This window comes from Spinacia oleracea, chromosome 2, assembly GCF_020520425.1.
Source record: "Spinacia oleracea cultivar Varoflay chromosome 2, BTI_SOV_V1, whole genome shotgun sequence".
Classification (NCBI taxonomy): Eukaryota; Viridiplantae; Streptophyta; class Magnoliopsida; order Caryophyllales; family Amaranthaceae; genus Spinacia; species Spinacia oleracea.
Genome location: NC_079488.1, coordinates 28,888,943 through 28,913,058, shown reverse-complemented (window position 1 = coordinate 28,913,058; position 24,116 = coordinate 28,888,943). Strand labels below are relative to the sequence as shown.

Here is a 24,116-nt window from a genome sequence, read left to right as displayed (position 1 = left end):
GCCAAAATCAACTCATATTAGTTTAATAGTTAACGCATGTCCCTTCAATTATTTATGCTGAGCTAGTAAGGATATCCTGCCTCTGGAGTTATCGACGAGCGAAGTACTCCTCTCGGTAGTTACAGTCCCCCGAACCCTCAATCTCTACCTTGCGGGTGTATGTTGAGAGATCCCCACACCAGGGATCACAAGGGAACCTACGGCCGTCGTGGTCAAACATAATTGCACTCCCTTTATGTCACGATAACCTGGTTTTGTCAGTTTTTCTCATTGTTGTTAAAAACTGAATGGCGACTCCTATATTACTAGTCAATTGGGTGTAAACTCACAGGAAATTCAATTACACTTGATTGAATAAAAAGAATCGTCACACCCACGAGGGACGAGGTCACGCATTAGCCTCGTGCTTTTTCGACCCCCTCACACTCACGTGCAAGTCAATGGCCGAAAAAGCTCAGTCAATGCCGGAAATTTACTTTTGGTTGTCTTTCGCAAAAAAAAATTACATTAAGGTGTGGTTTCACAAAAAAGAATTATATAAGGTCCTTTATCGCAAAAAAATTACATTAAGGTGTGATTTCGCAAAAAAAATTATATAAGGTCATTTCTCGCAAAATTTGGGTTATAAAAGGAACTTTTAACAAATTTCCCTAATATTTTATCAAAGTTTGTGTCCTAAGATTATTTTAATCAACTAAATTCATTGAGGCGTTTAATCTCTCACACTTTTCTATTGGGTCATTAACTTTATTTAAAATGGTATGAAAGTTTATCTTATAGATGTCCCATCAAAAAAAAGTTATGCCCATATGTTTTATTTCGTGTCAGTTAAAAATCATTTAAAAAAACACACCTACTCCCTACAATAATCATTTAAAAATTCACACCCCCCCCACTCACCACTTCTCACCCTTTACACATTTTTCACTAACTATATTAAAAAAATACCCCACTATCAACTAACACCCATTAAATTAATAAGTCAATTCAAGTGTTTAAAACTCCGCGCCGATCAAACCTATGTGAGTATTAAGGGACGGAGGGAGTACTAAATCAGACACCATGAGTGACACGTGTCACTTTCTGGTGAAAAACTTTCCGGCTAAAACATTTGTTTTCTTCATTTATTAATTTAAATAATTTTTTACGGAAATATTCAATATATTTCACTAAAATTCTTTCATTCGCTATCTATTTGATCTTCAAAAGGTATACATTTTTAGTTGTAATTGTATTTCTCAAAACATAATATTTACAAAAATAATATAATATATCATAACTTTATTAATTTGTCATAATCTTTGTGCATTTCTCTACTTTATTTTTGAAAAAAATCTTTGTGTGTATTACTCAAATATTTTATAAAAAATGGTCGTACAATATCTAATAGTATCTAGTATATCTATTAAATTATACTAAAACATACACCAGGAATGACACATGTGACTTCATGGTGCAAAATATTCCCGCCAAAAACCCTTTTCTAAAAAAACATACGTCGTATCTACTTTATTCTTTTTTATTTTCTCTCATTTTCTATAAATGTTTATATATGATCGGAAAAAATAATAGGATTATGGAATATGGCATTATTAGACACTTTTGATAATATTTTAATCAAATTGTCATATCAATAAAAGAAAGGAAAATTTGTAATTATTAATCCAACCTTTGCCCAGTTTTCTTTAATTAAGCCTACCTATGCGATATTTCTAAATAATCCAACCTTTATGACCCAATTACTATTATTAAGCCTGGATGACCGGTTACCTGCTACAAAGTCAAGGAAAATTTGTAATTATTAATCCAACCTTTGCCCGATTTTCTGTAATTAAGCTTACCTATGCGATATTTCTAAATAATCCAACCTTTATGCATGACCCAACTACTATTATTAAGCCTAGATGACCTGTTACCTGCTACAAAGTCAACGTTAAAAACGTTGACAACCTAAAGTTGGTTTCCCTCCTAAAATATTAGACACGTCAATATCACTTTCCACTTAAACAAGGATTTCATTTTTTTTTTCAAAAAACCCTTAACCCTTCTCTTCTCTGTACCGTGTTTCAATTCCTCTCTCCTCCATTACTGCTGCTTCAACCACAATTGTACTGGTTCATGACATCATCATCGATTTTCTTGTGGAAATAGGTGACTTCATCCACGCGCATTCAAATTTCGTCTCCAAAATCGTACAATTGAAGGTGAACTAACGAACCTTAGCGTTTTTGTTCCTTTTTTGGTAAATTTTGAATTTTGGGCTTCCTTGATGGTCAGTTAGTAAAAACCCGAGCTGTTGCAATAATATAGTTTTTTTTATGTTGTGGGATGTTGGGTATTGTGGTCTTGTTGAAAATTTAGAAAGAAAAAAAAATCATGAATTTGAAGAAGATCCAGTTCCAGCAGGCAATTGCTTTACCCCAGTCATAGCAATTGCTGATTATTTTTGATGAACTTCGAATGGAGAGGTATGACCATATGAGGGATCAACAATGGTGGAGAAGAGATAGAAGAGAAATAATGGAGAGGAGTGCAGAGATGAAGCGGAAAATCGCAAAGGAGAGAGGAACGAAAATTAAAATAGCAATTAAAGAAAATAAAGGGAAAAAAAATTATAATTGTTATATGCCACGTAAGGGTGAATACCGCCTATTGCAGGTTAGTAACTTGTTAGGCTTAATAATAGTAGTTGGGTCATAAAGGTTGGATTATTTAGAAATATCGCATAGATAGGCTTAATTAAAGAAAATCGGGCAAAGGTTGGATTAATAATTACAAATTTTCCTAAAAGAAAATATTCTTACTCAATAGTTTGGTCAAATTATCATATTAAGCGTATCAAATATTTTGGTCAAATCATCATATTAACCATATAAAATATATAGTTGGTATTAGGGCGAAAATTTAAATATTATATGATAAAATGAGTTTGTTCGAGATTCACTTACACAATAAATTTAAGGGATAGATATTTCAGTTAAAATATCCAGAAAAGAGATGGCCAAATAATAATTTTTAAATATTCATGCATGCCAGTATCTAAGTACGGAATATATTAATATATTAAATAAATTAAAGTCACTCGGTTTGTTTTTTTTTTTTTTAAGGAAAGTGACTCAGCTTTTTACTTATTCAACGCAAAACCTTCGACGCCCGCACAATCAGAGCTGCACCATCCGATTTCCTTCCTTTACCGCCGCTGCACTGCACCGCCTTCCCACTGCCTCCCAGCCTCAGGAGAACACCGTCTATCCCACCGTTGCCGTCAATTACGAGGTTGGTGTGCTTAATTTTGTTTTGCCTGTTATTTCTTCAACTACTTGTTGTAAATCCTTGTGAGAATACAAAAGAAAAATGAGTTGGGGAAAAGGGAATGTGAAAAGTCCCACATGGGAAAAGCACCAACTACTTCTAATGTTTATATTTGGGAGCTTGAGGGAATCATTTGTACTTTAAGAAAGCATGTGAGTGACATGGGTGGACACACAACAAACACACGTGTGCGCGGGCTGGGCCTTGGTACTTGAGGAATGCGGCTCGCGGGCGTGGGGTGGGTTTTATGGTCCGGGTCTTTCTTTTTGGTCAGTGGTGGGCTTAATTAATTCTAACGGGCAGAAAGAATTAATCAAACCCACTAATTCCGTAACTGCCCCATTAACTCCACTTAATAGCCGTTTTAACTGCCCATTAATTACCCAGTAAATGTGGTAACCTCCCACTACCCCACTACTAGCCATTTATGGCTGTTGCAGCTTCCCTATAAATTCATCACTTCTATTTTCCATTAACACACTGTTACAGAAAGCATTCTCTACCATTCTCTCTCAAATTCTAAACATTGTTCTCGTTTTTCTGGGCAAATATTCTGATCTCCAATCGAGGCTTGTGAGTGCACACAAGTCTTGATGTCGTGTTAACCCTGGAGGACAACCGCAAGCGTTCTACTGCACCGGGGTAGCGCGGAATTGTCTTTTAAAGCAGTGGTTCGGCCACGGCGCGACAATCGTTATAAGTCGGTCACCTCGTTCATCACGATATTGAGATAAGTTTATTCGAATTATATTCCAATTACATTATTGTTGCAACATTATTATTTCATGGTATTAAACCGCAACAATCTAAAAGACAATTCGATTGATGTTGCGTATCTTTTTTTTTTATGATGTTGCTTAACATTTGATTTCTTGAATTAAGCGTACCTATAATTCGATTTGACTTAACTGAGAATGGTTTAGTTTCTGCATTTGTCACTTGCATCGGAGTTACGTGTTTCGCGAAGGGAAAAACGAAGTTGGAGGAAATTATTATTATATGACAAATTATGTCGTTTATTATTCTTTTCTTGAATTATATATTAGATGGTTGCAGCTGGTAGTTTTATTTGATTACTGGTATAAACAATGTGTTTATATGGATACAGTATATAATATGAGTCATATGATTTGTGTGCTCTCAGGTATTCGGTGAGTTTGGATTTATATTAATCAAGGAATGGCCTTTCTTGCATTATTTGACTTGAAGGCTTTAATTTCTAGATTGGTTTACTGTATTGCCGTCATATGTACCTTGTGAAATATACTCGCAACAATAGACTTGATTTACAAACTTTTAAATTTTATGTCTTGCGGTCAAAATTGCAATCTATTTAGCATGGTTTTCCTCCATAAATTACGCCACTGTTTGGTCAAGAATTAGTTATAGTACATGGTACTCCGTATTTTTTTAATGAAGTATTATGACTATTAGTTAATTCGCCTTATTTCGTAGTATAGAAATCTGGTCATTTGTGGTTAAGAAGATTTTTTTTGTTTTTGTTGGTAATGCTAATTAAATAATGGGTTGAGGAGGCAGTAAGTGTTGAGTATTGGATGATGGTTTCTTTTGTTGTTAAAGGGGATGAGAAAGAAAGATGGTTTGGCGAGAGTATTGGATCCAAAAATGGCGGATGTGTTCTTTGTGCTTTTCTCTTCTTTGAGTTACAATGTTTAAGGGAAAAGTGAATGACATACAAGATTTATAATTGGCTTCTACTCATACGTATTTGTGGCTACTAGCTAGTCTCGAGCTTTAAGACGTTTGGTGATACTCTTGTCGAACGGCTTACGATCTTACTTCGTATAAAATATGGCTTGCGACTGTTATTTGTATAGTTGGTCGTCCATCGGCTGCTCGCTAACAAGGAAAGACTGAGGTCAATTCTAAACCAATTCTTTTAGTAATTACTAGTCTTATATGCACGCGATGCGTGCGGATCATATAAAAACTTAAAATTGTATTACTACCATTAAATATAAATATCAGATAAAAAAAAAGCTCACAAAGTAGTAACATTTCAAAATAAAAATAGAATTATATTAAATCACACAACATATTGCTGTTAATTCTAGATGTCTCAGAAGAGACATAAAAACCGAATTACATTAAATTACACTACCCATGAATATCTATATCACCTAAGAATAAATTATGTAGCTGAATAAAAGTAGTTATGCAGTGATAGAAACTTAACATAATGATGCCAACGTAAACCCATTAAAGGAAAACATTGGGCTTAAATATTGGGCCCAAACAAAGAAGCTTACAAAAAAAAAACCAATAGCCTGAATACAAAACTCTACCCAAGTGTTTCACCTTTTTCTTTCATTACCCTATCACTTGTTTTGCCGTGAAACTTGAAGGATGATTCAGCCGCAAGTCCTGCACCAGAGGAGAGAGAATATAAGAATTCAAAAATGGCGGAAAAGGCAGTCACAAAAATGGTGAAACTTGAAGGATTCTCAATCTTTACTTCTCTCTAACCAACTGCAATAAAACTCCCCACGAAAACCTGCCATACATCGAAAGCTGCTATCAAAAACTGCTTAGTGTATGCACTATTTGGTTTTTCAATAGGCTGAGTGCCTAAACATGTAATCAACAATGCAGCAGAGAGTAGACAGTGGATCTGATCACAGCCTCACATGGTCAACTGGCATTTCAGTATGACTATCAAACTCATTAAACCAAAAAATGAAAACTAACGGTAATCTTAAACATTAGATGCAATATTAAATTTGTATCTATTATGTTATTCACACCTGTGGACTCTAAAACATCAATAGTGTCTTGATTAACAGTGGCATCTTCATTGATGTTAGGATGGCCCAAATGTTATCTTTCTGAAGTGTTTGACATTTCTGACGTAGGAGAGTGAATGACACTGGATTTTTTCACAGCAGGGAAATCTTTGGCCTTTTTACGAATGTGATCAAAGATTGTATGCCCAAATATGATCTTGCAAAATCATCCTCATCAGCTTTATCTAGAATTCATTCAAGAACACACCTCAAGGCAGATTCAGTCTCCCAAACAGAAAAGAAAGGTAAGTATGATATTTCAGTGGGTGTTATTTACCATACCTTCTTCTAAATCGTCATCCATGAGTGTAAAAGAGGGCATGTCAATACAAAAACCACATGTAAGAGACAAATGCAGACTATGACTGTTTTTCTTTAATTTTCACCTTCATCTTCCTCCTTTCTTTCAAAATTTCAGATCTTTCCTTCATTAATCTACATATGAGAGATTATAAAAACCATCTACAACATCGAAGATCACGGCATTAACTACATAAACTCACTAAAAATTCAGGTATGTTATTCTCCCATAATCAGAATTGTTCATCTGAAAACTAACGCCCAAGAACGATTCATAACGCTAAAAAACGGTTCATAACGGCGTTCCACCGTTATGTAACGGAAATGCGCCGAGTTTTGTGTGAATGCTATTAAACCGTTATAGAACAGGGTTTCTCGGAACGGTGGGTCTGAAATCCGTTACAACCCGGGCGTTCTATAACGGAACGGGCGAGTTTTGTTTCAATGGTTTAAACTAAGAAACATAATGCTAATAACAATGATTTTATGATAAAAAATTCATGGACGACAAATTTGAATGTGAAAAGATCCAAATCAGGCCAATGTGATTCCAAAATATACTCAAATGATTTTTCAGAACCCTCTCTGCAAACAATCTCTTCCTTCAAAACCCCATAAGATAAACATCAAACAATAACCGATAACTAACATATAAAAGAAAAATACAGAATTGTACAAAATTGTACAAAATCAAAAAATTAAAAAATGAATGCAGTACCTTGCAAAAGCCATTGTTCACGGCGAGCATCAAGCTTACACTGCTTCAATTTCGCCGACCTATTCGCCTGTTAAATAAAAAAAACTCCATTGTCAGACCAAAATCAAACACATTACATGCCATCGAAAACAAAAACTGAGAAATAAAATTCAAATTGAAGAGATAAATAATTAAATTAATTATTTCTTGCCGAAATCCTTAGAAAAATTGGGAATCGATGCATTGATGATTGAATCAGACCGCATGATGAAGATAAACCTCGAATTTGATTGAAATAAAAAACCCCTAATATTCCAGAAATGACGGAGGAAGCTCGAGTTCGGTATTGAGCCAGAGTCAACTCGCCATGAATATCTGAGTCAATCTCGTCAATTAAATGGCGAGGAACGCCGAGTCAGTATTGATTTTAGGGGATCCAGTGTGTGTATCCAGTGTGTGTATTGATTTTAAGTATTAATAAGTATTAAGTATTGAAATTATACACACTCATAGGAGAATTAGCCCGTTCATGTAGAATTGAGAGCTCTAAAATCATGCTTAATAAAATCATACACACTTATATTTAAAACTATTATCATATACACACTCATATGAGCTCTCAATGCTGGTGGTGTTGAGGAGTATATTGATATGGTCTTATAGAAAGTCATGAGTGTGTATATGATTTCAAAAGGTCAATACCAAATATTTGTCATAACTCAATTCTTCAGCAATTACTGTACATTACAGCCCAATCAAAAAAAAAAAAAAAAAAAGATGCAGAACCAACCTAAAGTTCGAGTTGGCTCGATTCTTCAGCAACTCCAGCTTCTCTTTAATATAATCAGCAGCTTGTTTCAAACCTGGGCGGAGTGGGCGCCCTTCCTGCCAATCAAAATATCACAAATTCAGGATAAAGCTACAACTGTATGCCCTTGGAATTTCTTTGCAGAAAGTGGTAATACCATAGTGCCAACTTAATTACTCAGTACAGATGACCACGTAAATCTTGTTTCTAGTAAACTACCAAAATAAATACACAAAGGTTGAAAGCTCCCTTTTCCTGAAATTTGGTGAAAGCAGTACAAATAGTTGTTGTTTTAAAAGGGAAAAAAAGAAGCTATATGAAGACCAAAATCACCAAATCCATTATGGAGTACTACGTTTTAAATTATCATCAATATCCAACTTGGTTAGTTGGTAGAAGTTCTAACACACCCCAGGAAAGAACTTGGGATCCTGGCATTACTAACTAAAAAATGCATTACGAATAGAATAAAAATATGACAAAATAGAAAAATTGTAGTAAAAAAGAGTAGTAATAAATCAGTAAGATTTTGATAACAAAACCAATTCCTAAATCATTGTTTCCTTGAGATTGGAATTGTTATAAGGTACGTAACATTATGCAGCAAGTTATGCTCTGATATGCAGCATCGACATATTCCGAATTTACCAGACTGAAAAGAATTTGCAGGAAAAAAACATGTAAAACAGAAGAATACTGAGATCTAAACTTTTAAAAGGGATCAATTTATAACCATATTCAATGTCAGCTAAGCAAGATTACAAAATAATGGCTAAACTTTACTTACAATTTAGCAAAGGAATAAATGTTTTTCAAAAAGTAAATTCAAAGGCATATTCCGTTTCCTACAGGACTAAAAACTTACTGAAAGTGGCAACCAATTCTCTATTTAGAGATTGAATTTAATTACCTTGGATTAGGATTTCCTTTAACCACTTTCTGACCATATTTTCTCCATCTATACCCATCATCTATGATATCAATATCACGTGTTGTTTGAACTGCAACTCTTGGCTCCCTCATTGCTTGACTCCCTAGTGCAGTTGACATTCATTCATTCTCAACTTCTCCTCTCCTGATTTCACCAAAACAAACCAATTCATTATCAATTGTCCAAGGATAAAAAAAACAAAAAAACTAAATTATAAAATTCATGAAAGGAAAACAAAAGTTAAAAGGTTTATTACCATCAGCTGATGTTCTTCACCTATGACAACCCATGTCAACCTCATCATCAGCCATCGAAATCGACGAATTCTCCGGGGTAGCATCGGAATCCATTTGCCCCGAGGATGATAAATCAATCAGAAAATTGAAATCAAATGAATCCCCCATTTATTTGAATAAATCAATCAGAAATTTTTATAATCAATTAGAAAATTGAAATCAAATGATCTATCATCTGAATCCCCCTTTTATTTGAATAAAATCAATCAGAAATTTTTATAATCAATTAGAAAATTGAAATCAAATGATCTCTCTCTGAATCCCCCTTTTATTTGAATAAATCAATCAGAAATTGAAATCAAATGAATCCATCATCTGAATCCCCTTTTATTTGAACAAATCAATCAGAAAATTGAAATCAAATTGAAAATTAAATTAAGAATGGAAGGGTAAATTGCGTTTGGAATTGTAAAATACTCACCATTACGTTTTGTTGAACGTCTGAGGAAAGCCATTGAAGGAATTGGAGGTTCGAGAGGCGTTTTTTTCTTTCTTTTGGAGAGAGAGATTTACGCACAGCCTGCAATAGCAGTAATAGGTAATTGGGAAGATATTGGGGTATTTTAGTATTTTTGATTGGGGACACGAAAAGTTAATTTACCAAAATAACCTCAGCTGTTGGCTTATATAATAGAGATGATATATTATTTGATTGTTGATGAATAGGTTAGTGTGCTGCACATGGGAGTAATCTTAACTCCAAACTTTTGATCATGACTTATTACTTTTCTTCTTGGTACTTCAATGATATTGGGTCTGAGAATAATGTTCTAGATAATTGTTTTTCGGTGAATTATTTGTTATATAGAATATAGTCTATATTGGTCTACTATAGTTGTAATGTGAATTGCAAGCATGGTGACTCTACTTTAGATATACAAAAGAAGATGCCGGACAGGTATACGAGCACAAGGCGTTTAAGACCTTTCAAGAACTCTTGAATGCTGGAATATTGGTCTTGGATGAGCTAATCATTTTATGTTGTCTTGTCATGATCGGGAGACTTGTCCCATAAGGCTGCCAGGTTGATCAAGTTCGTGCGGTAAAATTTTCAGATCCCAAGTTCTCTATATACTCATTTAAAGGGAAGCTTGCATCCTATTATTAACGTCAAATTTAATTATTTTTGCAAATAATGAAGTATTTATTTTGTGCCTCATTTTATGCATAATTTATTTTGGTGAATTGTCATGCAATGTAGGGGTTAAGTTAGTGTTTGAAACTAACAAATAAGTTAAATGACTTGTTCTGAAAAATATGTGACAGAGGGAAACTTCTTTGGTTGCTAACATTACTTTGGAATTTTCCATTTACTCAAACTATTGTGAGTTGTTCTATTATTGATAGTGTTACACCCATAGTTAAATAGCCTGGTTTATTGGGGTTGAATCTTTCCTTTCCTTGAAGTCTCCTAAGTTATTGGCCTTCCTTTCCAATATAGGGATCATAAATTAAGAACAAAGTCTTTTATGTGAGCCTTATTAGTTCTTGTCTAAAGGGAGATGTGTGTTATATTGCTTATTGTTATTCTTGGCTTAGTTTTATGTTCTTATTTGTGGAATGTGGAGGTGGCAAAGGCTTTTCTAGTTACACCTGGTTATGATTAATCACTTAAGGTAATTACTTTGCGTATTGAGGTCTATGTAAACCAGTTGAAATTTGCACTTATGTAATATGATTGGTTTTAATATTTTCTTCATATGTTTTGTGGTATTCAAACACTATAGATTTGCATACGTCTTAGTACTTTAGATCGATGAGTCTAAAGTTGTTATTTTATTAAGCCAATATGAAGTTTAAGGTTAGGTGATTAATATGATTCTTGATGACCTTGTAAGCTAATTACTTGGCACATGTACACTTAAACTGATCATTCTCATCATGTAGAGAAAATGTTGACTTTGTCTTTCCTTTTAAAGAATGGTCTTTGGTAATCATCAATTACCTAGTATAGACTTGTTGTGGTTCTAGCATACTATTTTATTATAGTTTTTAATAAATTACTCTAAAAATAATATGCTAATATGATTGTAAGTCTGACATGGGGATAATTTACTCTTGACTTGATATTGTTTTGTAGTAAACAATGTTTTATGGTACAATCATAGCACTAGTAGTGAATTCGCTTTTCACTAGGTGGTCATGTTGCGCTATGAAGTTGAGTTCATATTATCGAGTCTTATATGTCAAGAGATCAAGGTTTGTAAATTGGTCAAGCCATTATATGGACTTAAACAAGCTCCTAAATAATGTCATGACAGGTTTGACAAGACTATGATTGGTAATGATTTTCATGTCAAATCAGGTGATCTCTTCTGTTTATTTTAAACATGATTCTCTTGCTTGTGTGATCGGTTGTCTTTATGTGGATGATGATATATTTTCTTTTGACACTAACTTGGATCGATTAAATGAGATAAATAAATTCAGAAATTTTGAAATGAAAACCCACGTGGATGAGGTAAACGTGATGTCGGGAGTAAAACTCATAGCTCAAATTTTTCACTATGTTGAAATTTTTCTTAAAACGCTTGACTCATTTAATGACGATCAAGTTATGACTCCTTTTTGATCCAAACATCCACTTAAAGATAAAAGTGATCTACTTTGTCAATTTGAATATGCTAAGATTGTTGGTAGTGTTATGTTTCGTATGAACTACACTGCACTTGAAATTGATTTATCTGTGAGTGGATTGAGCAGGTACAACCATAGCATCCAAATACTCATTATTTGGGCTATGGTTTAAAGTGATTGCTTCGGTACTATATGGATACCATGGATTGGAGTTTGCACTACTCCAAATTTCCAGGAGTGTTGGAGGGATTATGTGATGCTTATTTGGTATTTGTAAATTATAAATTTGACTCCAACTGTGGTTATGTTTTCTATGGGTGGAGCTGTATATTGAAAATCTTGCAAGCAATCTTGTACTAACTGCTATGAATAATATATAATATGAATTTATTGTTATTAAGTTGGCAGGTTATGAGGCAAAATGGTTGAGGAATGTGCTTGCAAATATTCCAATGTGGGGGAAGCCAGCTCCTTCAGTTGCAATCGTTGTTGCAAACAACCTTGCCTACAATGGGAAGAAAGACACATTCATTTGAGGCATAAGGTCGTCAAAGGTATGTTGTCTATTGGAGTTATATCTCTAGAGTGTGTAAAGTCTAAAATGAATAATGCAGATCCGTAAACGAAAGGCATGTAATAAAAACTAGTTTTGGAAACATCGGAAGGGTTGGGCTTGAGGCCCATTGGATGAATTGTAAAGTAATGAACTCCTACTCTTAGAGTTCAAAGGGGGACATTATATGACAATTCGGAAGCACAAAAAATTATTTTTGTCCATCCCTAGATGTTTGTTATGTGCTTGCTACTATTGGAGCGAGGTTGAGCATACGGCTCTTAATGAACCCTTATCCATATTTTTGGTGGTGTGATGTAGCTCACACTTGATGGGATTCACCTACTTAGGTGTGGAAGTGAGGCCGCTTCCTATGAGAATTGCATGGGCTATTCTGTAGAGCACCTACGAGCATCCAGGTTATGGACGTATGGCTAGTACAATGCGTCACTTTTATTGGCGGAGATTCAGAATATCATACATGTTCAATTGTGTGCTTTAAGTAACGAGTTTCTAACCTCCTATTAAGTTCAAAACGAAAGTCACTTGGTAGGAAAGAGATTCTAGCTTGAATGTCACTAAGTGTTAATTCAAGTCGTAAGACATTGACACTTATTCAATTGTTTGTTTTGCCCAGAAATTCAATTCTTTAAATTTTTTTCTTTCTCTTCTCATCTTCGGACCTGTGGGGGATTGTTGTAAATCCTTGTGAGAATACAAAAGAAAAATGAGTTGGGGAAAAGGGAATGTGAAAAGTCCCACATGGGAAAAGCACCAACTACTTCTAATGTTTATATTTGGGAGCTTGAGGGAATCATTTGTTTAAGAAAGCATGTGAGTGGCATGGGTGGACACACAACAAACACACGTGTGCGCGGGCTGGGCCTTGGTACTTGAGGAATGCGGTTCGCAGGCGTGGGGTGGGTTTTGTGGTCCGGGTCATTCTTTTTGGTCAGTGGTGGGCTTAATTAATTCTAACGGGCAGAAAGAATTAATCAAACCCACTAATTACGTAACTGCCCCATTAACTCCACTTAATAGCCGTTTTAACTGCCCATTAATTACCCAGTAAATGTGGTAACCTCCCACTACCCCACTACTAGCCATTTATGGCTGTTGCAGCTTCCCTATAAATTCATCACTTCTGTTTTCCATTAACACATTTTTACAGAAAGCATTCTCTACCATTCTCTCTCAAATTCTAAACATTGTTCTCGTTTTTCTGGGCAAATATTCTGATCTCCAATCGAAGCTTGTGAGTGCACACAAGTCTTGATGTCGTGTTAACCCTGGAGGACAACCGCAAGCGTTCTACTGCACCGGGGTAGCGCGGAATGGTCTTTTAAAGCAGTGGTTCGGCCACGGCGCGACAATCGTTCTAAGTCGGTCACCTCGTTCATCACGATATTGAGATAAGTTTATTCGAATTATATTCCAATTATATTATTGTTGCAACATTATTATTTCATGGTATTAAACCGCAACACTACTAACCTAGAGATTATGAATATTTTGATTTCAAATTGTAATAGAAAGGAATTGTAGATTGTTAATTTCCAAATTGTAATAGCAAGGAATCGTAGATTGTTAATTTCCAAAGTTTGTTAATAGAAATTGGGGATGGGTGCAAGTTCTAACATCAGATTTTTGAGTCGGAGATATGAATTTTGCAATGCACTTCCACATTTTTTGTTCTGTTCCAGTTTCTATAATATTACAGTAATTGATATATTATAAAAACTTATTATATTAGTGACCATGTTCTAGGCATTATATTGAGCAAAGACATACTATAGAGTGACATGTCATGTGTTTTGTTGCCTTGACATTGGCCATATTGCAGGATAAAAACAAAACCCACCTCAGAATAGTCTAATGAAATCCTTAACAAAGCTCCCAATTTCAGTTATATCTGGTTTATAGGCAAGGGTCGCCTAATATATACAAGGTATATTTTCTACTTAAATTTAATCAATACTTGTTCATTGTCTTGGTGACTTGGTGTTGCTTGAAATTGATAATTATTTTGTCTACTGGTTTCAAATCTCTTCAAGTGATTTGTTTGTGTGGTATCACAAATTAGGGTAATAATTATTCTTTTGCAGAAAGGTTTTTGATTATTTGCTTATATCTCAAAGAAGCATTACATTGCTTTCCCTCCGACTATAATCAGTAGCCGTATCAAAATTTGGAACAAATATGACATGATTTTACAAAATTTTGGCAACAACATGCCTTTACTTCTGATTTAGGATCGGTTCTGGTGCTTGCAAATCATCAGTGAATTAAAAGACTGAATAGAATTACTGATTTCGACAACATGTGGATATTGGGAAGCCATGAAGAAACTGAATCACCGCCTAGAAGAAAGTTAGTTGAACAAATAGAGCTATTCAGAACAATTTGTATATTGCAGGAGTGAAGATCCTTGGTATCACTTTATTGTGACAAATTAATTTCTAATTTTATTTTCAAATTTATTGCAACCTTTTGCCATGGTGAATCAATATCTTGATAGCTTTGTGTATTATCTTCAAGTATTTGATGATATGTTGCCTGGTTCTGTTCTGCTGATGTGCCTTGTCCAGTTGGCTTGGGTGTCTCTGATATAAGCCTAAGTTGCAGACTAGGCTCCATTGGTTGTGTTGTGCTGCTCCTGGTGCTCTGTTCCTTTTTTGATGTCCTGCTATGCTGATGTATTGCTGTTTTGTTCTACTCAGTGGTGTTGACTAGTCTGCTCCTGCTGATCTACACCTTGTGTTATCTGCTCTCCCTCTGCGCAATGTTGCCTCTTTTCTTAAAGACTGAAGGTGGCTGCAAATATGAAGAGGAGTAACATTATCGCATGCAGTGTTGTCATTCTTTATCAAAACTATTTTAGACCAATGTTGGCTTGGTTTGACTTTGATAATTGTTATTTTTATTTTATTGGTTTATTGTAGTTTTGGGCTTGCAGGGTGTTGCAAGACCCCTTGCAAGGCCTAAGGTATTTTATTTGGTTGAGCTTGTACAAAATTTGGTTCGCCTTTTCTTAATAATATTATTTGGAGTTAATAAATCTTTGATTTCCATGAAAAGTTATTGGTTTACTTTTGCTATTTTATCATGTTATGAAATAATATGCTAGATTATGTCAGGTATCTCTAAAACCCTTTCACGACGGTCTCAAATTCCATCTAAATACCATTTTTTAAAAACACGACCTCCATTCTAATTGTATTTCGAGGCAAAATTATATGGATGTCCCTAAATATATGTAGTTTCAGTAATAAATTTTTATATTGCCTCTAATTACATTTCGAAGCAAAATTAAATGGTTGCCCCTAAATACATTGGTTTTCAGAAGCAGCTTTTTATATTACCTCTAAATATATTTCGAGGCAAAATTATATGGTTGCCCCTAAAAGATATGTTTTTTAGAAGCAACTTTAAATAATTCCTCTATTTGTATTTTGAAGCAAGACTATATGGTTGCCTCTAAATGTATGTGCTTTTAGAAGCAACACATTTTATTGCCTCAAAAAGGGTTTTTAGAGGCAACCACTAATTAGCGACGGACTTATTAGGGGCATCCACTTTTTTGCATCTAAAACTTATTAGAGGCTACATCCCCGTTTTTAGGGGCAATTATGTCTTGCCTCTACAAGCAATTTTTCTTGTAGTGAGTATGTGAGAGATATTGTACGCTTAAACAGAGGAAATTATAGGGTTTTGAATGAAAGGCCGGGGGTTTAGTTATGGGTGGGGGTAATTTCGTCAATTAACAGGGGGGCACAAAAAGTGGTTTTACTCTTATACCCTCAACTGTTCCTTTATATAATAGAGATGTGAATTATTGTTGAAATCAGTGTTTTTGCTGTATTTCTCAAGATTTGTTGGATTATTGTAGTGTATCGCTATTCGACGTCCTAATCGGTTAAAAACGCCCGCGTATTTGACTTGAAAGGACAATTGTGCCCTTATAAAAACTACCCACCACCCTCGCCTCCACAACACCCCTCCCCGTGACCACTACCACCACGCAGCTGGCTGAACTCACCACCACCCCCTTCCCGACACCACCACCATCCTCATCCCCACCTTTGCACCACCATCGTCTTCCTCGTGCACCTCCTCTCCTCCTTAATTTCTGCATTTCCTACACAAACATTACCAGTCCTGTTCCCCAAGGTCGACGACGCTCCTCCATCGTCGTGGTCGTCGGCCATTTGGGCACCATCGTCGCCGGAGGTTCGATTTTTTTATTTTATTTTATTGTATGCTAAAGTGCCGCCCAGAATTGGCGGGTGGCGACCATAGTGGCTCGCCCAGAAATGGCAAAACCCACCATGGCTCAGCCGCAGATCTGGGGTGGGTGAGCCATGGTGGGTTCCGCTTTTTTTGGGCGAGCCACCATGGCTGCTGCCTTCTAATTCTTGGCGGCAGTTCACTTAATTTTAAAAAAAAAATTGTATTTATTTTTTTCTGGGTTTAGCAGTTATACAAAAAAAAAACAATCTTAAAAATTTAAATTTCATTATTGTTAAATTTTATAAATTCTGAAAATATTTTGAGAATTAAATAAATTTGTTAAATTTTTTCTTTGTAAAAATATGAATATTAAAAAAAATTATTTGTTAAAATTAAATATATTACGAAATATAATTAATTGTTCAAAATAAATAATTGTTAAAATAATTTTTTTTTATTAAATTTCTGAATTTTAGAAGGAATGGGCGTTAAAAAAAAAAGATTTTTTAAAAAATAATTACACAGTGCCCCCCATAATTGGCGGTCGTGTTCATGGTTAAGCCGGCCAGAATTAGCGGCGGCGACCATGGCTCAGCCGCGAAAGATCTGTGGCTGGGCCATGGTCGCCGCCGCCAAATCTGGGCGGGTTAACCATGGACACGACCGCCAAATCTGGGCGGCATCGTGTTTTCCATAAAATAAAAAAATTGAAAACTTACCGTTTGAAGCAGCGACACCGGGGTTGGCTGGGACGGAAGCAGCAAGCATATGGGGCGCTGGCAGCGACGCAGGCGGTGGCTTGGAGGCAGCGACGCAGGCGGTGGCTTGGAGGCAGCGACGCAGGCGGTGGCTGGGCGGCAACAGCTACACATCTTCCTCTTCGTCGCTCTTCTCATCTTCGTCGGCATCTCCCACTTCGTCGGCATCTCCCTCTTCGTCGGCATCTTCCTCTTCGTCGTTCCTCTCTTGTCTTCGCGGCAGTGGAGGTGGTGCAGCGCGGAGGTGGTGCAGCGCAAAGGTGGTTGCAGTGCCAAGGGGGGAAGGTTATGGGCGGCTGATAGGTGGAGGAGGGTTATGGGTGTTTGGGTCAGTTAAGGTGAAGGGAAGGGAAAGAGGTAATTGTAAGGTAATTTCGTACTTTCATTCAAAATACGCGGTCGTTTTTAGCGGACGAGGACGTCGAATAAAAACCCCCTTATTGTATGTATGAGTTATTGATATTTTTTTAAAGTATTATACTTCATATAGGTTACGTTTGAAGTTGGGATAAAATTCGTTGCTTGGTTTATATGCAATACAACGTTCCAAATGGCTATTAAATGAAGAATGTATCTAAATTTCAATTTTCGATTTCATATGTAGCAAGTGTCTTTTCTTGTGAATACAAATATAGTAACATTCAAATTATAATTACTATATTATGACAATAACAATTTCTCAATTTTTTTTTTCTAACTTGAGGGACGGCGCGCGATAGTGCGCCGGCCAACAACTAGTTTACTATAATGTCGTAAAATGTTATCTAAGAATTATTAATTTTCTATCACTATATAATTAAATTTATTCACGCGTCGGCCAACAACTAGTTTACTATAATGTCGTAAAATGTTATCTAAGAATTATTAATTTTTTATCACTATATAATTAAATTTATTCATGTACATTAATTAGTTTTTTGTGATATCGATATCCATATATTGTATAAGTTTGTAATTGTATTTTTATTCTAAATTCTGTTACAGGGTGACGGAGTACCATTATGCACCCTTTATGCATTTATTTTCTAGCGGTGCACGACGATATAATGTACGAGTTCGATTGATTCGTAATTATGATGTTTTCAATTACACTAATCGATGAATAACTAAGAAAATCTGTAATTGCTTTTTTCAATGTCGGACTAAGTGTCTTATTAGTCAATTTTTAATATGGTATTTTTGTACGTAGTATAACGTAACTTTTTTTTGGTGTGTTTTTAGGGTGAGGGTTGTGTATAATGCAATATTTTCTCGTCTCATGTTAAAAAATACATTGAAAGGTTTCAAGAGGGGTTCATATATATTTACTTCAAAGAAAAATTTTCATTTAGATGATCGAACTCTTTAAAAAGAAATTCTTGCTTATTATTTGTGGAAATTAATTATAATAACACAATTTTAATTTGTGTATAATCCCGCACGCATCGTGTGCATATAAGACTAGTTTACAACATACCTAGGGGTGAAAGTTTGGTACAAAAAAACCAAAAACCAAACCGAATCAAACCGAATAAGCAATTCGGTTCGGTTTATTTTTTTAAATGGTTCGGTTTGGACTGGGTTTTTAAAAAAATGGTTTTACGGTTTGGATTGGGCTGAAAATTTTAAAACCGAAAAAACTGATTTAAACCAAATTTCATAGTTTAACCTAGCCCCAAAAATTAAGACCAGGCCCAAATATTCAGAAAATATCCCGTGAAAGTAAAACAAGTAAACCGCCTCCTTCTTTTTCTTTATTAACCCACACAAAAGTCAAAAACCCTAACCCTCAACCTGCAAAATCGATTTTTGGCTGCTGCTCCTCTCAGATCTCGCTTCTCTTTGAGAGTCTGAGTTTCTCATCCTCTGATCTTCTCACATAGTTACATCAAATTTTGCATGCACCTTCGAGCTTCACTAGTGCTCGTCTAGTCGTCTGTAGCTTCAAGCTTTACTGCTCGTCGGCGTCGTCGCAACTTCAAGCTTCACTACTGAGTGCTGACTGCTCCTCCTCCGTTTCTTTTCTGGTGGTCGCAGCTTCAAGATTCATAGGTTCATAGCTTCAAGATTCATAGACCCATAAAGAATTTCGGTTTAACGATTTGGTTTGGATTGGGAATTAAAAATTCGGTTTGGTTTGGTTTGGATTGAAAGCTTATTTGGTTTGGTTTTGGTTTCAAAAATTGAAAACCGAATTAATTCGGTTTGGTTTCGGTTTGGGCCTTAATCCAAACCGTAAACCGAACTTTCACTCCTAAACATACCAACTATTCTACCTCCTCTCTCTTCTTCTCAGATCCCCCCAGTTGGATCTCACTGTTGGATCATACTAGTTGTTGGCCGGCGCGCATACGCGCACCTTCCCCCAAGTTAGGAAAAAAAAATGTGATATTATTATTGTCATTAATATAGTAATTACAATTTGAAAGTTTTTTCAGATTATTAGTATATTATGATAGTAATTACAATACTGATTTATGAAATTTTTTCCAGAGCAAAAGCATACGACACATTGACAATGTAAGTAGATTTTCGCCTTCTTCTTCACAAAACGACACAGTTTTGAAATTGTACAAGGAACTAAAGAAAATGTCGTCATAGTCAAAATAAGTATAGGAAACAATGAACTATTATCTTCCGAAGCTGCCATCTCTACTTGATAAGAGGAAACTTGTATAAAACCCTTATCCCTGCAAAAATGTTTATAAAAAAAAAATTCTGTCAGTACCATTTAGTTAAACTATTTAGTTAAACTGAAGCACCAACAAGGATTCACAATGAATACAACACCAAAAGACCGATCAAAAGCAACAAGCAGGACTATTGCCTCAATAGCTTATTTTGCAAACCAAAATTCTAACACAATGCCACTGCTGATTCTGGACCTGCCACTGGACCTGCCACTGGTCGCAATGAAGCTGCTTTATGAGCCTCACTCATAAATAATGGCCAACATATGATTTGGATGAGTAATTAAATACATCTAAAATTATGGGAGCCCAACTCCCAACTTCAACTATATGCAGTGAGTAGTGTTTTTCTTAACCAGGACACTAATGTATTAACCGATAATGATTCTAGTATCAATCAACATTCAATGCCAATAACAAGGGTTTATCACAAACAGCTAAAACAAGAGTTTATCACAATCAATTAAAACAAGAGTTTATTACAAACAGCTAAAACAAGAGTTTATCATAATCAACTAACATTACCATATATAGTCTTTTCTCATATCATCTCAAATTCGTTTCGTTTCCACCGTTGGTCTGCAAATTGGATTGGAGCATCTGTGATTTCATAAGTCCCTTTGTGCTGGAGGGAATCTTTGTATGCTGTAATCTGAACTCCGAACAGCGCACCGAGCATTTTGTTCCACTGTGAAACATTTATAGTTTAAAACAATTAGGTTATCATGAGATGAGAGGCGATGCGACACGGGGAATTAGGTTATTTACTTTAACAACACGGAAATATAGATTTTCATATCAATGGGAATTTATAAATCCTAAGAGTCTCCTTTACCCACTACACACAATAAAAAACATGACCTAAACAAGCTACACAGAAAAAGGTATGTGGCAAATTTTGTAGGATCGCGATAAGAAGAATGTCTTTTATACTATTCCGAAAACTAAAAAGATTGTCACTTTACAGTATATACTGAAAAATGATAAATAGTGAATCTATATTCGATCGTGTTTTAACCATAAACAAAAAATGAAACAAACCATGAGCAATTTAAACAGTATTGTTGTCAATTTAGCCATGAGATACACTCGAATTAACTGCAAGGTCTTTTATATGTTTTGCTAAAAAAAATGCATTTCTGTAACATAATTTGATAATCACGACCCTAATTAGTAGTCAGAACAATCACGCATTTTTTGAGCAGTTTATTTATATCTCAGCATTTTTCGACCAGTTATTCAATCAATACTCTTCCAGGCCAGTAGTTGGCCTGTCAATTCAAAATCAGCTTCCCAAAACATACCATTTCCAGTATTACTTTTCCATTGTACATAAATTTTCTTTTCTTTTCTTTTCTTTTGGTTTAAATCACGAAAACCATACTCGATTTTAAGGCATCAGTAGAAGATAAATTTTGTAACTTTCTTAGTGTCATCTAGCATAGATATACGAACAAAGTAGTATACCCACACAAAAATTGAATGTCAATGTAGACAGATGTCGCAGATCAGATGTGTCTACACTTCGTTTTGTTCTTTATTTTTCTGATAAATTGTACACGGATATAAGGAACCAACTACTACAAACTCAAGCACGAAAGAAGAAGCAACAAGAAGAATACCTAATTTGAACTCTTGCAACCAATTTGTAATGGTTAATGCAAATTCCAATCACAGTTTCTCCAAACTCCAAATTAACTATTTTTTATTCTAGTCAAACCAAAACCGTGTAAGTACGCAAAAGGATTCACGAATCGCAAATTCACTATGACTTAGTTTTAGTGGTTCATCAAATTCCAGGTTAACACTTTATGTAGGATTATTGGAACCTTATAATACAAAAACTCTAAAAACTAATCTATCCAATATAAAATTAAAGCGGGCCTATTTCGTATAATTTCGACGAATTAAAAAAGATATATCCGATTTATTTTAGAATCAAGTAATTCATTTGCCATGTCAGTAAATATAACGAATAAATAGTGGACCTATTTAATGAAAACAGTTAAGAAATATGAAAAGGCAGAAAAAAGCAGGAAAGAAACTAAATCAGTTACCAGCAAATGCGATCTCCGGAAGATCAGGTGGGGGAAACGATGATGAAACTTTAGCGGCGGCAAAAAAATACAACTTATTCCTGAATACCTGAAATAAGAAAGTCAGAACAATGGAACAGATGAAGAACAAACATATATGATAAGGTGATAGCTAATGGAACCATTATGGAAATTTCATTTGCTTCAAAGTTCATATGTAACAAAAAAAATGTCAAGCGCGAGGCTTAGGAAAGCTCGTTGTCCATCAGTACATGGCAAAGAAAAATTATTATATTCCTAAACTTGCTGCTCCAATGTTATAGCTATTAGGAAAAAATAGTACCTACAAACATCAGTATATAAAAGATCAAAACAAGAGCCTTAACTATGATTCTAGAACATAAACCACACATTTACCACAAGATGCTAAGACAAAAAAGCAGTTTACAGTATGTGAACATACACTAACTTCAGTTCTTTCTCTCTTAGTGCTCGTAATAACCAATATATAAATTCAGATAAAATAAAGAGTATAACCAATCATAGACAAACATAATTAGACCATAATAACAACAATTTCACAAACCATTAATCACATTCCCATCATCAAGCAGCTTATTAGAAAAGTTGTTACGATCAATCTTGATTATCCTCTTCTTCTTTGGTTTACGTTCCACTGTATCATCTACAACATTTGTCTTTTTAAAGCCAAATTTCTTCTTTTCATAATTCAAAAATAGAACTTTTAATGAAGCCTCCTCAAAATTGTTCCTCTTATCCCCAAAATTCTTCTTACCAAATTCAAAAAGGATCTTGACTGGGTTTATTCTGAATGCTTCTTCTCTCCCTTGGTGGATTGCTTGTCAAAATTACTGGTAGAGTGATTGCTACATTATATTTAATGAAGGACGCTCTACTATCACTCTACCAGCTGTTCTATATTCATAGTATGACCTCCTCCTCCTCAGGCCCGCACTCCAGAAGAGTTAACTTCAGGACAAAAGGAAAAAACACAAAATTAAGAATTACATTGTGTATACAGATTAACAACAAATTAAAAAAAAAATATCAAAACAACCAATGCCCATTTTAAGGTTTAGCACATTGCAAGTCTAGTCCCCAATTAAATTAAATTTGCATAACAAGATTTCAATTACCTAGATTACCTTCACGTTAATTTGTGAAGTCCACAAACAATACCCGGCTCAAAATATTCAACAGATGATCATCAAATCATACGAATTGACAAAAATGAAACCCTATTTCCCAAATTCAAACAAACAGTTGGAAAGAGTGACAAATCCATAAATTCAAATTAAAACCCATATAATCAAGTTAAATAAATAAATCGTTTTTTCAAACCTGTTCACATCAAAATCCCATTCAAAAAATTAATCAAAAACATAAATAAAACTCTGCATAAATCCAAAATTCAATCCTTAAACCTAAACCTAATTCTAATCTGAAGAAAGCAGAGACGAAACAAAGATAAATTGACGTAAAACAATGATGGGGATGAGAAGAGTTAACAGAACTCACCGTCTTGCTGCGAGGAAGCCTTGGGAAGAGGATAGAGAAAGCAGCAGGGAGGAGAGGGAAAGCATCAAGGTAGAAAGAGAAGAAGAAAGGGAAAAGGAGGAGGGGAAGGTTCGATCTTCGAAGGACGGCAAGATTAAACACACGTGGCGCTATCTAAAGGTCGAGGGCAAGACGGTAATTACACTGTCTATAAGGAAAATGACAAAAAAAACATGCAGGAAAATCAGGGCGTTTCAGTCTTTCCACTATTACATGAATAGTGAATATCATGTTCTTGCTTTTTAAAGGGTGTTAGAAGTATGTTCTTTCTTATATAAATCGGTGAATATTTGTGATCAAAGTTTAATTTTTCTATCTCTTCCAAATGGTGGATTTTAAGTAGGAAAAATAAAAAGAAATATAGTTTAGTAACAGGCTTTTGCTAGCTTTTTTATTGGCTTTAGTTTTAGCTTTTTATATGGTTAAATAGTCATTAATACATGTTTGGTAAATTTTGGTTTTTCAGCCAAAACTCAAAAGGTAGTAAGAGTAGTTTTCTACATTGGCTTTTGATGTTTCATTATGGTAATTACATTTTTTATGAAACAACTAATAGCCAACAACTAA

The 24,116-nt window shown here is 34.9% G+C and overlaps 1 long non-coding RNA gene across 8 annotated transcripts; it reads right to left on the bottom strand.

Annotated features, from left to right (window-relative positions):
- Positions 1-5,325: 5,325 nt before the first annotated feature.
- On the bottom strand, positions 5,326-9,676 carry LOC110797620 (uncharacterized). Of its 8 annotated transcripts, none has more exons than XR_008927657.1 (7): positions 9,109-9,676; positions 8,832-8,996; positions 7,904-7,998; positions 7,135-7,201; positions 6,078-6,551; positions 5,789-5,827; positions 5,326-5,697 (listed from the first exon to the last, which is right to left on the bottom strand). It is a non-coding gene; the product is annotated as an uncharacterized lncRNA (long non-coding RNA). The 8 variants fall into 8 exon arrangements; XR_008927655.1 differs by having other exon boundaries at positions 5,326-5,827; positions 6,078-6,301; positions 6,399-6,551; XR_008927659.1 differs by adding an exon at positions 7,393-7,488 and having other exon boundaries at positions 5,326-5,827; positions 9,109-9,640.
- Positions 9,677-24,116: the final 14,440 nt, after the last annotated feature.